Source organism: Notothenia rossii, assembly GCF_949606895.1.
Source record: "Notothenia rossii genome assembly, chromosome: 5".
NCBI lineage: Eukaryota > Metazoa > Chordata > Actinopteri > Perciformes > Nototheniidae > Notothenia > Notothenia rossii.
The window spans coordinates 56,917,541-56,923,954 of record NC_136903.1 but is presented as its reverse complement, the minus strand read 5'-3'; the positions used below and the strand labels follow the sequence as shown (position 1 = coordinate 56,923,954).

The 6,414-nt window shown below is 41.3% G+C and overlaps 1 long non-coding RNA gene across 11 annotated transcripts; it reads right to left on the bottom strand.

The window, feature by feature from the left end:
• Positions 1–457: 457 nt before the first annotated feature.
• On the bottom strand, positions 458–3,065 carry LOC307040096. Of its 11 annotated transcripts, none has more exons than XR_013808417.1 (4): positions 2,879–3,065; positions 2,428–2,488; positions 2,072–2,345; positions 458–1,894 (listed from the first exon to the last, which is right to left on the bottom strand). It is a non-coding gene; the product is annotated as an uncharacterized lncRNA (long non-coding RNA). The 11 variants fall into 11 exon arrangements; XR_013808418.1 differs by having other exon boundaries at positions 458–1,586; XR_013808419.1 differs by having other exon boundaries at positions 2,234–2,345.
• Positions 3,066–6,414: the final 3,349 nt, after the last annotated feature.

The window sequence follows — 6,414 nt, the reverse complement described above, 5'->3', positions numbered from 1 at the left end:
CACAAGTTATTTAAATGACTAATGTCATCTTTATGGTTTTCAGAAAGGACAGGAGACCGACAGGTGACTATCAAAGGACTAGCAGCAGCAGCAGCATGATGATGATGATGATGTTAAATGTGTTGTTTTTGGAACATCCATTGCAAATACATGGAATTCAATAAACATTGAATAGCATATTATGCAGTTTGTCTGTGCCTTTTCCTCCGTGTTGTCCTGGTTTGCTGTGCTGCCTCCTAGTCGCCACCATGGTTTGCTGTGCTGTCTGGGGATGCTCAAATCGCTCCGAGAAAGGAGTATGAATGTACGGCTTCCCCACTGACACAGAGCGGAGAAAAAATGGCTGGCTCAAGTCAGCAGGAGCAATTTCACGACCAACAGCAAACAAATATGTGAGGATATTATATACAAACACTGCATTTGCACTTTTTCACAAAACGAAAACCACACCATTGGGAAAGCTTAATGTTTTGTTTAATACAAAAAAACAGGGATAGGCTTGAAAAACACAGAGAGTTGAGACTCAGGGTGCAGGGTGAGGGTCTCAGTACAGGTATTCAGCCTCCATTGAATCCCCCTCTGGTTCGTGTGCTGAAAGAGGGAGTAACAGACAGGAGAAAGGGTTATACACACCTATATAGCACACCTATTGGATGGAAAATTGCCTTGGGGAGATAAGGTGTGGTCTTTGTTCCCAACTGAAGTTATGGAACTTTATTATTTGTGAGTTTAACAAAGTATGACAAATGGCATCAGTAACAGATGTGATATGAATTTCTATAAAGTTGTCTCACATTCTTGGTCATATTTTATATACGGTATGTAATGAGTATAACATGTCCAGTAAGTATAAAGTGTTTCCTAATACTGTGTATTCAACCACTATGGAATATGTATGTGGGCAGACAAAACTGAGTTGTTCTGTGTGTGAAGTAACCTCTAGTCACTCCGCAGGCACATTTTGATGCAGACCAGTTTGTCAAGACAAAAAAGGGCAAGACTAGGCTGAGAGCAGAGGCTATACCCACCATCTTCGTGCATTGCCCTGTGGTCAAAAAGAGAAGGGCCCCTGCACCACGATTCACCCCGGGACCTGTATCTACAAAGCCCATAGCTCATGATCACAGCTATAGTGTGAAAGGTGACACAGGTATAATAAGTATGAACTCTTAGTAACAAAAGTCATATTTCTTATCTTTAAGTGGTATAATATTTTAAATGTTCGAAAATCTACAGTGCCATGTCTTCTACTTACATTAGTCTCAAAGATTGAGGGAAGAAGGGATGAGGAGACTGAGAGAAAGGAAAGTGAGGGTGAAGAAAGAGAGGACATGGCTAGTGAGGAGAGACAGGGAGGGTGGACACCACCCACTCAGCCAGCAGCCAGTCAGCATACGAGGGAACCAGCAGCCAGTCAGCATACGAGGGAACCAGCAGCCAGTCAGCATACGAGGGAAACAGCAGCCAGTCAGCATACGAGGGAACCAGCAGCCAGTCAGCATACGAGGGAACCAGCAGCCAGTCAGCATACAAGGGAACCAGCAGCCAGTCAGCATACGAGGGAACCAGCAGCCAGTCAAACAGATCTATTAAAAAAATTAAAGAGAAAATTAAAGAGCCAAGAAGGAATCACCAAAAAAGCAAAGTCTGCACTAAGAAAAATCAGGAAGGAAAATGCAGCTCTGCTCTCAAGAAAACAATGAAAATTAGGGACAACAAACATAAGAAAACGTTTTCAAAAGACCAACTTAAGGCATTAGGCAGACTCATCACAAAGGGGATGAAATGGAGCAATGAGACAATTAAGAAGGCTTTAAAAATTTGCTTTGCGTGCGGACCAACGGGTTACAAAACTCTGCAGGAATTGCAGATTCCCCTTCCAGGAATAAGGACACTGCAAAGAAGGATGCAATGTGTTAAGTTTGAGCCTGGTGTGTAACAGCTAACATCAATGCCCCTCCACCCGTAACATCACTGCCCCTCCACCTGCCAACATCACTGCCCTCCACCTGCCAGCACCCCGCCAGAGGAGCGCAAACAACAAAAACAAGCAAGGTGTCCCGTCATGTACCTGGAAGTTTGGGTTGGCAAAATGGAGTAAGAGAGGGACTTGAAAAACCTTGGTGGCTCTCTAATCATGTTGTTACAGTTGTCTTGGTTGCAGCTCTTAAGTTTTTTTTTGTTGCCATTTCCACATCTTTAGAAAATATGAAATAAATGAAGTGAAGTCAACCTCTTCTCTGGAGAACAAACTTTGATTTCTCTGTCTTGTGAGTTTGCAGTCTTGCAGTTTTGCTCCTCCACCTGTAACATCACTGCCCCTCCACCTGCCATACAGTAGGTTACTAACAAGATTAATTATATAATACAGTGATAGAATACATGTTTAGTATGCTTACTTATATAAAACAGTAGTATTAAATTTACCTTGTGTTTTCACTCTCACTTAAGTCCCTCTCCCTTTGCCATCAATCCAAAATCAGCTGAGCTGCAACATTATACAGACAGGTAATAATCAACATAATCACAAGGACACAATATGGCTCTGCTAAAAACACTCACTCTTACACGCACCAAAGTTATATTTATCTAATATTTAACTCCCTCCACCCCCGCATACAATCCCTTTTAGAAGCCCCTCTTCTCTAATTCAACAACGTTGGACGAAATGACATTAAGAGAACGGAATTTACAATTAAAAGGCTGTTCAACGTGTGTTGCTAACTTGATCCGGAATCCTAGCTTTATCTGTTATCTGTAAACATTCCCTAAATCTACTAATTTAGGGATAATCCACTGACATCCTTTAATACACATGTTAATTTGAATCAGATGTACTGATAATATCCGCAATATAAATCTTTAAACTTCCTATTACCTTTAAAAGTCCGTCACGAACGGTCTATTATGCTGCAACTCTACAGCTCTGCTAGCCTTGGCGCTAACTTCTGGGGAACGATTGAGAGGCTCCACGATCTGCCATTGCTGTAAAAAAGTGGTCCATTGGAGTGAACGGAGATGACGTAACTCTCTGTCTATACGGCGCTGGTAGTACCCATATAGTCCAGTAGAGGGCGGAGCCTGTGAGAGATATAACAGAGGGACTTGACTAGAGATGAAATGACATAAAAGACAGACATGACATGACGTGTAATCAGGGCCGTCCCTCCCTACAGGAAGATCACGCAGACTGCGTGGGGCCTCACCTCGCGGAAGGGGCCTCATCTTACGGAGGGAGCCTCAACTGAGCCGCAAATGCGGCACACCTTTACATTTACATTGAATAGTTTATTTGAATAGGGACAATGTACATTAATAAACACTTTAGACAAATAATGCTTCAAGTCTAAATATGCCGTATTTTAGCTTTTAGCAAATTTCCATCCGTAGTCCCTGACATACAACATATAAGAACATGACATTTGTAAACATAGCAAAAAATAAATACATGATATGCAAAAGAGCAAGAGCAGCATATACAAGTATTTATGATATTGCAGTACCATGTAGCAGCAACAACATATTAAGTGCAAGAGATGATACAAGAGATGCATAAAGTGCAAGAGGAGACACCCCTGTGTTAAAGTGCATTTAGCGGTGATTGCACGTCTGGTTGTTTCTCAACCATTCTTTGAGTTGACCTTTAAAACTATTGAGAGTGGGACCAATAGTGTAGTGGGCGTTGTACGCGGGGGTACGCCGTACCCCCACTTTTTTGAAGCATGATTTCTTTTTTTTTAATAGTCTAATACATCTAAAATCATTGCCAGTGTTATCAGTTGCAAGTGTGTGTTTGTTGTAATAATGACGAAAACATAATAGGCAGATTTCACAGCAATTATAATAAAAACGTAGCTCAAGCATTTATGCAACTTGATTTGAAACGTGTGGGTGTGAGGGGCAGAACCGTGTGTGTAGGGTGACCAGGTGTCCCGCACTGCGCGGGACTGCACACACAGCATTTTTTATTATTTGCCCCGCGTCCCCATAGTCGCGCAAACAGGCCGGATCGTTTCGCTAATAGCCGGCACCGCCCTTTATTATTATATTGTCTAAACGGCATCATGTAAATTGCGCTGACAGGCGACACAGAGGTCCCCCAAGCCCCCCCCCCGTTGACAGTTCACGAGCGCGTCCATAGTGTCTCCCGTCCACCCACCACCCCGTCCACCCATTAAAAAAATCCCCACTACACCACTGAGTGGGACAATCCCGTATCTCAGTCGGGAGGCTATTCCACAATGAGCAGGGACATTTTGTCCAAAAGTGGTCTGTCTGCAGTGGACTTCACAGTCTCCTCTGGTTTCTGACCTAGTGCAGCGTCCAGTGTGTTTTAGACGGTAAAAAATCTTTGAATAAAAATGCTGATCTATCTTTTTCTGCTGCATAGATTTCTATACTTTTGCTTTTAACTGTACATCAGGACTCCATATTGTTTTGAGAGTGCAATGTTAAATACATGGAGTATTTTACAGGGACAGGGCGATGGGGGATTGGCATGAGTAAGTCTTTCTAATATAGAGCAAATTCAGATGACAGTTTTGAACCAGCAGCAAATGCTAGTAGATAAACTCTGTTAGTCAGTAATTGATTCCACAGTGAAAACGTGTCTCCAGCTGCTGCTTCATATTTACATTTCTTCAATGAGTTTGACTGATGCCGGCTCGCTCCGCTCCATCAGGTATGAAACAAAGTGTGGAGAGCAGCGGGTCGACTGAGCTGTCAATCAGTGGAGTGATGTGGAGACAGCAGAGCGGGGCTGATGGGGCTCATAGCCTCAGGGTGCAGCTCAGAGTACCAACACTCATATTTTGAGGTTTTTATACCCAGCAATAAAAGCATATTGGCGGGGAAAAACAGGAAATGCATACAACATGGCAGTATATTGCTGTAATAAGCAATCAAACACATAGTATAGTCCCACAGTTCAACAGTTATCTAAAAGATTTCCTCTTCCTCTTGTCTCTCAGTATTCTTTATTACATGCAATCCAGGTGAAGCAGGACATTTCTTCCCTGCTAAAAGTACCTCTGCCGTTTCCTTCTGGCTCAGTTGTAAGTGAAAAAGACTAGCTGTCATTTCAAGTGTGTGTGTGCACTGCCTAGAAAGTAATTGTCATAATAACATATGGAGGACATATTTTCACTCCCTCTCTGTAATTGAATGTGACTAATTTAACTTAGCTGACAACTTAATTTGATGAATTTGACACCTTTCAATAGGTAGGAGGCCACTAAAGTTGCACTGAATATACATTTTTCAGACTCTAAATAAGTCTCTTTCAAACAGCTCCAGAAACTGCTATTTAGCCGTGTAACAATGAAAACAAATGGACATGTTGATTCGCTGTTTGTCTCCACACTGTTACGGTCCACAACACTGGCTGAGCAAATTTTTAGGGTTTTCCTTCCATATTTGTCCGGGCTTCAAACATGAACTCTCAGTTACACACACTCTTTTCTATAAATGATCATCATCAACTTTAATTGAATTTATTTCTCTTTCAATATATGATTATTCTTGATTGACTGTTTTCCATCCCTGTTAGATACGGAACAGGCATTATGTTGTCAGACCTTCATCACTTTTCTATCTTCAGTTGCTCTACACATCAGAGTATTCCTTGCTTTGATCAACACTATATGCTGATAATTGATAGATTGTGTTTTAAAATGTCTTTGTTTTCTTGGAAGTTAAAAATGGTATTCGTATCTTTGGCACATATGGCTTGACGTTGACCTAGCTTTCTAAACAACCATTGGATAAAAGCAAAGCTTTAGATGGGCGACAGATTTGTGTACATTTGTGGGACAGATGATAAAAATGCTGCACAGTCTAGCATACAAAGGGTCACCCTACATGTAAAACGGGTACATTAATGCATAGTGTCCAGTGACCAATAACCTATTTCTATTTTCTCCCTGTGTTTTACTTAAATGTTTTAAAAATAGATGAATCTACTGAAGCTGTATTCGTCTGAAAGTTACAAAAAACTGAAAAAAAGGTGGAGAAGTTTGCTGGACATTGAAATGACATGAAATGTGGATATTATAATTGATATGTGCTACATAATATTCCACTTTTATTTCAGGAAAAAATGTAGGGAATTGCTTTCCACAGTCAAAGGAATTGTTTTTACTGTGTGTGTCCCGGGGGCCCAGAGTGAATTAGGTGGAGCAGCATTCATGCCCTGTGCTCTGTCTCCAGCTAACCCATTGGAAAATTATTTTGAAATTGAAAAAGTTCAACTTCGTGACATTCCATCCATCATTGTATTGTCTTATTATTCTGTTTTTCAGGACTTTACAATCATATTTTGGCAGTTACCATTGACACATTGCACTGTCACCCGTTATTGAATTGATTTGAGTGTCTCAATCTGGTGCTTTTTGGTGAATATTTGTACTCCTGCAC